Here is a 12516-nt window from a genome sequence, read left to right on the forward strand (position 1 = left end):
GCACTAGTTAATATCCACATATTTATCATGTTTATAGATTGGTTACAAACCCAAAACGAAAGTTACGTGTGCAAATCTAGGCGATAGCAATACATCGGAATGCCCTCACAGTCATCTCGATGTAACAAAACGAACAAAATAAAATACAATTGATTTCAAAAAGTCAGGGCACTATGATAAAGGCAAAAGGCACCCTGGAAACTTTAAAAAGGGCACAGGGCACCACCCCTCTGAAAACCACCTAGCTGGATCAGTGTTTATGGATAGTTATTTTTGTCAACCTTACAAAAGTTTATGGAGAATCACTATACATAAGTGGTAGGTCAATGATATTTGGTATGCAGTTGTATAAGCATTGGAATATCTCGTTTCCATGGATATTATTTGGTACCGCCCCCTCAGTCATGGTCTATTTACTTTGAAACTTTTGCTTAGTTTACATGTATTATAGTTTGTGATCAGGTCAGTTCAAGGCTAGGGGAACCTGAATGATTAGTGGTAGGCCCATGTTAATTGGTTTGCAGTTGTATAAGGATTAGCACATCACATTTCCCAGTCTTGTTTCCATGGAGATTATATAGTCGCAACCCCCTCATCATGGATCATTGACTTTGAAACTTTTACATAGTTTACAAGTTAAATAAATTATGTTTGTGTGTAGGTTTGTTTAAAGGAAACGACTTATGACTTATGATAAGTCAATGATATTTGGTATGCAGTTGTATTAGCATTGGCACATCTCATTTCCATGGAGATTGTTTAGCCATGTACCATCAGTCATGGTTCATTCACTTTGAATATTTGCATAACTATTGCTTTTTTAATTTCAACATTTGCATTATCAAAATTACAAAAAAGTGTGACATATCTCTGTGTTAACAGTTTATTGTGTTGAACATTAAAAACTTTTAAAAAATTCATTAAAATAATATTGTATTTCAGGTTTTAATGCCATTGAAGTATTTATGAAAAAATATCCAAATGTAATGGCCAATGAAACAGACCCTGTTATTAGAAGAGATATTATAAAATACAAAGTCTTCAATGAAAGAAATAAGACCAGGAAAAATTATCAGCAGAGGAAGAATAAATATTCTATGTAAGGTATGTGTTTATTTTAATAAATTAACTGTTTATAATCTTTGAATTGTTCAAATACTTTATCTACCCCTGGAATAGATTAATTACCACTGCTGTAGGTGGCAAAACCTTTCATAATCAGGCTCAGAACTAACAACAACAACTTTTTTTTTAGAGGGTAACACAGTTCTATTTAACTGATCTTCCCTGAGGCCCTCGTCATAGGAAAAGCATTAACAAATATGCAACATAAAGGGCATATATTAGTATGAAAGTCAAGTAAAATGAAAATTTTCAATACAACTGCATAAAATGATATGAAAATACACATGATAAAACAAAATAAACAGCGGTATAATACTGTTACTTTAATTATTCACCCCTTATTTTATTGATTTTGTATTTACATTATATCATGGATTAAATTAATTCGTTCAGTGTATGTTCACTTGTGTTAATATGTCTTTTGATTGAGTTAAGCCATTTCAATTGATATTTTATAGTGTGTCTTTCTATGTTGTGATGGTACACTATTGTTTCAGATAAGGGTGAAGGTTGGTACCTATTAAAACGTTTAAACCGACTGCAATTGTTTGCACCTGTCCTAAGTGAGGAATCTGATGTTCAGTAGTTGTCATTTGTTCATATGGTTCATAAGTGTTTCTCGTTTTTAGCTCACCTGGCCCAAAGAGCCATGTGAGCTTTTCTCATCACTTGGCGTTCGTCATCTGTCGTCGTTAACTTTTACAAAAATCTTCTTCTCTGAAACTACTGGGCCAAATTTAACTAAACATGGCCACAATCATCAATGGGGTATCTAGTTTTGAAAATATGTCCGGTGACCCGGCCAACCAACCAAGATGGCTGCCATGGCTAAAAATAGAACATAGGGGTAAAATGTAGATTTTGGCTTTTATATCTCTAAAACCAGAGCATTTAGAGCAAATCTGACATAGGTAAAATTGTTTATCAGGTCAAGATCTATCTGCCCTGAATTTTTCAGATGAATCGGACAACCTGTTGTTGGGTTCACTTGGGTAATTTTAGTCGTAAGTTTTTTTGTGAATCGACTCCAGACTTTCAAGAACAATTCCGATACTGATTTATAATGATTTCAATAATCTGAGACACTAATTTCATCTCAAACGAGAAGGACAAATGTATAGAAATGAAATCAGTTACAGATATCTATATTTCCAGTTACCTATATCAACGGCAATTTATTTTTTTCAGTTACCCATATCACGTTTTTTGGACGACCGATTTCTCCTTTTAGCGGTTAAACTATGAAAAATCCCATAGTATTTCAGTTTCAAATTTAGGAAATTAGTCTTATAAGACACAAAATACCGAAGAATAGAACATAGTTATTTCACAATCTACAAAAGAAATATTGACTAGAAAGTCGTCCACCATCTTTGGATATACGTAACTGCAGTTACGGAGATCACATTTACCCCAGTGGGGTTGCTGCCCCTGAATTGGTAATTTTAAGGAAATTTTGCCGTTTTTGGTTATTATCTTGAATTTTATTATAGATAGAGATAAACTGTAGACAGCAATAATGTTCATCAAAATAAGATCTACAAATAAGTCAACGTGACCAAAATGGTCTGTTGACCCCTTAAGGAGTTTTTGCCCTTTATAGTCAATTTTTAACATTTTTTCGTAAATTTTTGTAATCTTTTACAAAAATCTTCTCCTCTGAAACTACTTAGACAAATTTAACCAAATTTGTCCACAATCATCATTAGGGTATATGGTTTTAGAAATGTGTCCGATGACCCCACCCGTGAACCAAGATGGTCTGACATGGCGAAAAATAGTACATAAGGTAACATGCAGTTTTTGGCTCATATCTCTGAAACCAAAGCATTTAGAGCAAATCTGACAAAGGGATAAAATTGTTCATTAGGTCAAAATCTATCTGCTCTGAAATTTTCAGCCCAATCTGGCAACCCGTTGTTGGGTTGCTGCCCCTGAATTGGTAATTTTAAGAAAATTTTGCAGCTTTTGGTTATCTTCAGTATTATTATAGATAGAGATAAACTGTAAACAGCAATAATGTACAGCAAAGTTGACCTACAAATAAGACAACATGACCAAAATGGTCAATTGACCCCTTAAGGAGTTATTGCCCTTTATAGTCAATTTTTATAAATTTTTACAAAATATTTTCCACTGTAACTTCTGGGCCAAGTTCATTATAGATAGAGATAATTGTAAGCAGCAAGAATGTTCAGTTGAGTAAGATCTACAAACACATCACCATCACCAAAACTCAATTTTGTCATGAATCCATCTGTGTCCTTTGCTTAATATGCACATAGACCAAGGTGAGCGACACAGACTCTTTAGAGCCTCTAGTTTATCATCTTCCCTAGCCAAGGGTTACGATCCACTTCCCTCCTCTCCACCCTTGGCGGATTGAGATAGAATTTCGGAGACACAAGGTCATGATTTTCATTGGTTGCAGTCGAAACTCCCTGCATCCAATCAAAAAGCGCCTATAACATGATCATGTGTAAATGTAGAAAGTGTATGTAAACAATTGCCACATGCTTATTGTGCAACAAGTCTTTACATCCCTAAACATACGACTATATTTAGTGACAATTTGAATGTTTTTAATCAACTAATAGAAGTTCCTGTGTATGAATGTCAACGTATATTTTCGTTTCCTGCTTTACCAAGTGTGTAGAATCTAGACGCTACCGTGTTTTTCCTCCAAATTGAAGAGTTCGAGTGCTACCATTGGTCAAGAATAATGTGTTCAGAATGGACGTGACTTTAATCTACCGATAGATGGCACCATATTGTTATCACAAATGTTGGCTTAATCTGCCAAGGGTGGAGAGGAGGGAAGTGGATCGTAACCCTTGGCTAGCGAAGATGCTAGTTTATATAGATTAGAACGTTGGTTTTCTGGTTTGAATTGTTTTACACTAGTCATTTTTGTGGCCCTTTATAGCTTGCTGTTCGGTGTGAGCTAAGGCTCCGTGTTGAAGACTGTACTTTGACCTATAGTGGTTTACTTTTATGAATTGTGACCTGGATGGAGAGTTGTCTCATTGGCACTTTATTTACTACGTATTTCATGTAAAATTAAACAAGTGAAACTGCTATTAGTCATGTATCAAACTTCTGCACCTTTCATGTCCTGGAAATGACATTAATAATTTTTTTCTATAAAGGTTGATATTTCAATAAATATATTTTCTGTAAAAAATGTATCATTTTGTGTTAAATTAAGACAGAATAAAGATCCAGAAATAAACAATTTGTATTACTTTCCAAACTATTTAGAACTACTTTGTTTATACTAATGTTGTCAACTTTTAACTGGTTAACTGTCAGAAGGACCCAATATGAAATACAAAAAATACTAACTGATTAGCAGATGTTTTGGCAATTTTAATAGATTTTATATAAATGTGAATTAAAAGTATTAATATTGTCTGGGGTAATTGATTTGACAGATCTATTGTCCAATATATTGATTGCTATTGTTAACCTTGTAAACCTAAATATATATATGTATTTTTAACAGTTTTAAGCAGATTAAATTTTACCATTTACTACATTATTTCATTTATCATAACTTGGCCTCATCTGACTCAGTTGTCTGTTAACTTTTACAAAAAAATCGATTATCTAAAGTAAAAATTAAAAACTTCACTGGGAACGCTCAAAGAGCCTTATAATGCCAAAGGATAAACTTATCATATCACGATAATGTACAATTGTCCATTTTTTAATTTAAATTTGACAGATTAACAGGTTAACTGGTATCTATGTATATATATATATATATATAGATACCAGTTAACCTGTTAAATCAAATTTTATCCTACTGTTCAGGCAAAACTGTTTGATTTGACATCACTACCTGTAGTTTATACTCTAATAGCTCACAGCCAGAACAACAAATCATAGTATTGATTTAAAATTTGGTTCAGTTGAAGATATCATGACAATATGCCAATTCTCTTGCATGCTTTCTATGTTTCTTGTTTTGGGCATATGTTGGATTTATAAAACCAAACTTCATTGTTTGACAATTGTACAATACTGTAGATTCATTTATTTTTGTAGAAAATAGGTATCTTCATGTATAATTAATTTGTAAACAAGCTGTAAGTGGCAATTATAATAAATATTCAATTTTTATTTTATTGTAGGTAGTGCAGCAGGTCTTCATTACATGACTGGTGCAAAACATGATGCAGTTTATGGTAAGCTTATAAACTATTTGTTTACTACTTAAACTAACATGATGTTCCTCTCCAAGAGTACAGAAGTATTGTATACTACAAAACTGTTTTCATGCCTGCTACTGAGATATTGTATACTACAAGACTGTTTCCACACCTGATACAGAGATATTGTATACTCATTTATCAATTGTACCATGCACTGCCATCTATAACATCATTTGTCAACTTTACCATCTACTGCAACCTGTAACATCATTCGTCATCTGTACCAACTACTGCCACCTGTAACATCATTTGTCAAATTTACCATCTACTGCCACCTATAACATCATTTGTCAACTGTACCATATACTGCCACCTGTAACATTATTAGTCAACTTTACCATCTACTGCCACCTGTAACATCATTTGTCAAATTTACCATCTACTGCCACCTATAACATCATTTGTCAACTTTACCATCTACTGCCACCTGTAACATCATTCGTCATCTGTACCAACTACTGCCAACTACTGCCACCTGTAACATTGTTTGTCAACTGTATTATCTACTGCCACCTGTAACAACATTTGTCAACTGTACCATCTACTGCCACCTGTAACATCATTTGTCCTCTGTACCATCTACTGCCATCTGTAACATTGTTTTTCAACTGTACCATATACTGCCACCTGTAACATTATTAGTCAACTTTACCATCTACTGCCACCTGTAACATCATTTGTCAAATTTACCATCTACTGCCACCTATAACATCATTTGTCATCTGTACCATATACTGCCAACTGTAACATCATGTGTCAACTGTACCATCTACTGCTATCTGTAACATCATTTGTCCGGTTTACAATCTACTGCCACCTGTAACATCATTAGTCATCTGTACCATCTACTGCTACCTGTAACATCATTAGTCAACTGTACCATCTCCTGCTACCTGTAACATCATTTGTCATCTGTACCATCTACTGCCACCTGTAACATCATAAGTCAACTGTACCATCTCCTGCTACCTGTAACATCATTTGTCATCTGTACCATCTACTGCCACCTGTTACATCATTTGTCAACTCTACCATCTACTGTCATCTGTAACATCATTTGTCAACTGTACCATCTACTGCCATCTGTGACATCATTTGTCATCTGTACCATCTACTGCCACCTGTAACATCATTTGTCATCTGTACCATCTACTGCCACCTGTAACATCATTTGTCATCTGTACCTTCTTATGCCTCTGTAACATCATTCGTCATCTGTACCATCTATTGTCATCTGTAATATCATTTGTCATCTGTACCATCTACTGCCATCTGTAACATTGTTTGTCATCTGTACCATCTACTGCCACCTGTAACATCATTCGTCATCTGTACCATCTACTGCCACCTGTAACATAATTTGTCATCTGTACCATCTACTGCCACATGTAACATCATTTGTCAACTTTACAATCTACTGCCACCTGTAACATCATTTGTCAACTGTACCATCTATTGCCACCTGTAACATCATTTGTCAACTTTACCATCTACTGCCACCTGTAACATCATTTGTCAACTTTACCATCTACTGCCACCTGTAACATCATTTGTCATCTGTACCTTCTTATGCCTCTGTAACATCATTCGTCATCTGTACCATCTACTGTCATCTGTAATATCATTTGTCATCTGTACCATCTACTGCCACCTGTAACATCATTCGTCATCTGTAGCATCTACTGCCACCTGTAACATAATTTGTCATCTGTACCATCTACTGCCACCTGTAACATCATTTGTCAACTGTACCATCTACTGTCATCTGTAATATTATTTGTCATCTGTACCATCTACTGCCATCTGTAACATCATAAGTCAACTGTACCATCTCCTGCCACCTGTAACATCATTTGTCAACTGTACCATCTACTGCCACCTGTAACATCATAAGTCAACTGTACCATCTCCTGCCACCTGTAACATTATTTGTCAACTGTACCATCTATTGCCACCTGTAACATCATTTGTCATCTGTACCATCTACTTCCATCAGTAACATTGTTTGTCAACTGTACCAACTACTGCCACCTGTAACATCATTTTTCAACTGTACCATCTACTGCCATCTCTAAGGTCATTTGTAAAACATCATTTGTTAACTGTAACATCTACTGCCACCTGTAACATCATTTGTCAACTGTACTATCTACTGCCATCTGTAACATCATTTGTCAACTGTACCATCTACTATCACCTGTAACATTGTTTGTCATCTGTACCACCTGCTGCCATCTGTAACATCATTTGTCATCTGTACCATCTACTACCACCTGTAACATCATTTGTCATCTGTACCATCTTATGCCACCTGTGACATCATTCGTCATCTGTACCATCTACTGTCATCTGTAATATCATTTGTAATTTGTACCATCTACTGCCATCTGTAACATCATTTGTCATCTGTACCATCTACTGCCACCTGTAAAATCATTTGTCATCTGTACCATCTACTGCCACCTGTAACATCATTTGTCATCTGTACCACCTGCTGCCATCTGTAACATCATTTGTCATCTGTACCATCTACTGCCACCTGTAACCTCATTTGTCAACTGTACCATCTACTGCCATCTGTAACATCATTTGTCATCTGTACCATCTACTGATACCTGTAACATTGTTTGTCATCGGTTCCATCTTATGCCACCTGTAACATCATTCGTCATCTGTACCATCTACTACCATCTGTAATATCTTTTGTCATCTGTACCATCTACTGCCACCTGTAACATCATTCCTCATCTGTACCATCTCCTGCCACCTGTAACATCATTCCTCATCTGTACCATCTACTGCCATCTGTAACATCATTTGTCATCTGTACCATCTACTGCCACCTGTAACATCATTTGTCATCTGTACCATCTACTGCCACCTGTAACATCATTGGTCATCTGTACCATCTACTGCCACCTGTAACCATATTTATAAACTGTACCATCTACTACCATCTATAACATCAATTATCAACTGTACCATCTACTGCCACCTGTAACATAGTTTATAAACTGTACCATCTACTGCCATCTATAACATCATTTGACGACTGTACCATCTACTGCCACCTGTAACATAGTTTATAAACTGTACCATCTACTGCCATCTATAACATCATTTGACGACTGTACCATCTACTGCTACCTGTAACATCATTAGTCATCTGTACCATCTACTGTCAACTGTAACATCATTCGTCATCTGTACCATCTACTGCCACCTGTAACATCATTTGTCAACTGTACCATCCACTGTCATCTGTAACATCATTTGTCAACTGTACCATCTACTGCCACCTGTGACATTGTTTATAAACTTGAACATCTACTGCCACTGCCCACTGGTAACATAATTTGTCAACTATACCATCTACTGCCATCTGCAACATCATTTGTCAACTGTACATTCTACTGGCATCTGTAACATCACTTGTTAACTATACCATCTACTGCCACCTGTAACATTGTTTGTCAACTGTGCCATCTTATGCCACCTGTAACATCATTTGTCAACTGTACCATCTACTGCCACCTGTAACATAATTTGTCAACTGTACCATCTACTGCCACCTGTAACATTGTTTGTCAACTGTACCATCTACCTCCACCTGTAACATCATTTGTCATCTGTACCATCTACTGCTACCTGTAACATTGTTTGTCAACTGTGCCGTCTACTGCTACCTGTAACATCCTTGTTCAACTGTACCATAGTGTATAATTCTTGCTGTCATCTGTAACCATATAGCACGATAGGTGCAGCAGGACCTATTTACCCTATCGGAGCACCTATTCGATTCTCAGTCTTTAGTTTTCAATGTTGTGTTTTGTAGACTGCTGCTTGTCATGTTTTTTATGTTGTTGTTTTTTTTTTGTTGCCATTGCTTTGTTAGTTTAGATTGAATTTTCGTTTGGTTTCTTCTGCCTCTCAATTATTTGGATTTGTCTTGATTTACGAAAAATCTTGACAAATTTTATATTGCTGCATGATAAAAAAAACTCAGCAAAGATACAATGCTTATGATAACAATATATTACTGAAGGGCATGCATGACTAATCATTTTTTTAGTTCTTAATAATGGTTTTGAAATTTCTTTAGACCAAAATATTAGTAATATCAACCTACCAGATGCTATGCGCATGTATATGTATGAAATGCATTATGGAAACTTAGAATGTTCTTCACTAGTAAATAATGTATATCAAAATGTAGGTACAAAATATTCTAAGTTCAATACCCTGATACCATATAAAAATAAGATATATTTTCTCTGCTATGAGTGCGTGAATGCACAGTTAGATAATTTTTTATTGCAAATGTTTTCCCACATTACAATTATATGGCTTTTGGTTGGAATGTTTTATTTGCTTGTGGGTGTTCAGAGATGATGACTGTGTGAAAGCTGTGTTACAAATATCACAATTATAGGGTTTTTCCTCTGGTGGATTTTCAGGAATGATGTATTTTGAAACATCTTTACACAAAACACATGCGTATCTATTATGTTTCTTCATCTTACAATTTAAGCTTTCTTCTTCATTCTGGTATTCATCCGTTTGCATATGCCTATGTTGTACAATAGATGTTAAGCTTTTCAATTCGCAGTTTATGCATATCTTTTCTACACTTTTGGCAAAGAAAAGCTGCTTACAAATTAGGCACAAATCATTACCATGATTTGGATATGTTATAAACATTTGCAATGCTGATCCTTCCATTGAACTCTGGGTTTTACCTTGAAAAGCAATAAAACGTATGTGCTCTTTCAAATTCAGTACCTTTTCAAGCAGCGTGAATAAAAAAAAAAAAAAAAAAAATTGGTCATCTGTATGACGTATGTCCTCGTTCACGAAATTCGGTGTTTCTTTTTGTGTAGTTTCCGTAATCATCTTCTGTTAACTCTGCCTGGTAATAAGCCATGCGTGAAACCTACTATCTGCAGGATGAAATTTTGCTGTCTGGATTTTGCTTCCCATAGACGATTGCCTACCATGGCTGACGAGCTCCATCTTCCCATCTTTTCTTTCTGGGTCTGCTCTCATAGCCTTTGATCTTCCCAGATCTAACTTCAAGGTAGTGGTACTATTTACCATAGTTGGGACAAGGTTGATGAGTGCAAGGGCGTGTCCACGCAACGATGGGCCTACACACTGCATCTCTAGGGTCCTTGTTGCTCTGAGATCCTCTACAATAATGCCTAGGATGCTAGATCCTAGTTACCATGTGCTGTCGCGGGGAAGCATTGTAGAAGTCTTGAATAGTGTAGAGGCTATGTACTGGCAGAAAGACTTACACACTCGGCTTTCTTTTCACCTACAAAGCAGGCTAGCTAGCGGTAATAAGGAACCTATGGCTATTACCACACTAGACGCTTACACAATCCTGTGGTACAAACCACCAGCAAACAAAAAAAAAGTTAATTATACTCTACATGTTTCTTTTCCTCTGTTGCATTGATGATTGGATTTCAAATTATTTTGTAAAATTCATTTTTCTTTTGCCCAGTCATGAGTAACTGTCCTTTCTTTAGCATGATTTAAGAGTCTCTTTCTCTCTTTTTCAATAGTTGTCCCATATCTTATATTGATCACAGAATGCTTGCCTCGGAGGCAAATGTCTGTCTCTGATTTGCATTTTATCTGAAATCGACATGTTTGTTACGATGTACAGTGACATTTGTATTCTTTTTTACATCACTTTTGATACCTAGAGTTAATAAATTCAATCAAACAAAACAAATCATCAAAATTTAGTATTTACTATTAATAGAAACAGTCATAGGAATCTGATAAATGATAAATTAAAGATTATATTTTAATTGCATTCCAGTCTCAGCGTTTGCATAATTATTCAATTAAAGATTTAGACATATTGTGTTCTGCTATTTTACAATCAAGATGGCAAAAGATAATGGAGTACAACATAATTCATCAAACTTATTAGGCTTATAAATTTGTATGCCAGATGGGTGTGTTAAATTGTATCGATCAGTAACACTGAATTTAAAGCATTTTAACAAATGCTATCATAATATATTTTATTAGTGCTTAAAATCAAAACATTTTTAATGTAATTATTGTTTGTCCAATCTAGTTCTAGTACTGATTGACTGATACAGTATGTCAGTTTGCTTGGTATTTTGCATGGCATGCAATTTTAACTATCTGGCAGGTCGAAACTTTCCTGGTTCAGTTCAAAATTACGTTTTGTTAGACCCTGATTAAGATAGATAAAAAATGTAATAATGTTGTTGATGGAATTGAAGTGTTATTTTCAACAATGGAACATCAATTTAAATTTTGAATATGCTGTATTGACTAAAACACAATTTTTGGCTTGTTATAATCTTTAAAAAAAAAATGAATGATGAATATTTAGAAATGCTGTATATATTATACATTTACAAGCATATGTAACCAGGAAGGTCTCAGGGAAAAGTCAGATTGGTGTATTTTATGTTCTCCACAAATTGTAAATTTGATGCATTCCCTGACTGATGAGACCAAATATGCGATCAAATTTATGGTTTTATTAGATAGTTACATAACTGCATTGAAAACACATATCAACTTGCCGTGCTGTTACATTTTTTTTTAGGAAAACAGAAAAATCAATTTATCTGTGTTTTTTTTTTCAGAAACAAGGAAAAAGTGGGAATCGATCTGCTACACCTAGCACTCTTTTATTATAATAGCGTAGATATGTTTGAATTATGATATTGACGTTTTTATGCCCCCGCCGTAGCGTAGGGGGCATTAAGTTTTACCCTTGTCCATCTTTACGTATGTCCCAAAGTTGGTTTCCGTGCTCTAACTTTAGTTTGCCTCAACCAATGTAATGAAACTTATACACAGTACTTATTACCACTAAACTGGAATCAAGTACAAATTTCGGTAGCTTCACTTTTACTGTTCTTCAGTTATCCCCTTTATAACTTTATATGATATGCAAGCGATTAATCCACATCACTTTGAAACGGCCCCACCCATTTCCCTCCCCCTGTGTATGTGTATAGTGTGTATGTGTATATATGCTGTTGGAATCTAGACCAGTCTCAGATCAGATGCATGTTAATGTCTAACTCTGATCGGAATCCAGTCAGGAAACCTGTGAATCCAGATGGTTACTAGTGTAAAACAAAGACATGTTTGGGAAAAGAACCACAGTTTA

At 35.2% G+C, this 12516-nt stretch overlaps 1 long non-coding RNA gene across 5 annotated transcripts; it reads right to left on the minus strand.

The window, feature by feature from the left end:
• Nucleotides 1-5654: 5654 nt before the first annotated feature.
• Nucleotides 5655-11387, minus strand: LOC127703171 (uncharacterized). Of its 5 annotated transcripts, none has more exons than XR_007982734.1 (3): nucleotides 8953-11387; nucleotides 7616-8223; nucleotides 5655-6993 (listed from the first exon to the last, which is right to left on the minus strand). It is a non-coding gene; the product is annotated as an uncharacterized LOC127703171 (long non-coding RNA). The 5 variants fall into 5 exon arrangements; XR_007982732.1 differs by having other exon boundaries at nucleotides 7616-8641; nucleotides 8839-11387; XR_007982736.1 differs by lacking the exon at nucleotides 8953-11387 and having other exon boundaries at nucleotides 5655-6690; nucleotides 6843-6993; nucleotides 7616-8813.
• Between the last annotated feature and the right edge of the window lie 1129 nt (nucleotides 11388-12516).

This window comes from Mytilus californianus, unplaced genomic scaffold (assembly GCF_021869535.1).
Source record: "Mytilus californianus isolate M0D057914Y unplaced genomic scaffold, xbMytCali1.0.p SCAF_5, whole genome shotgun sequence".
NCBI lineage: Eukaryota > Metazoa > Mollusca > Bivalvia > Mytilida > Mytilidae > Mytilus > Mytilus californianus.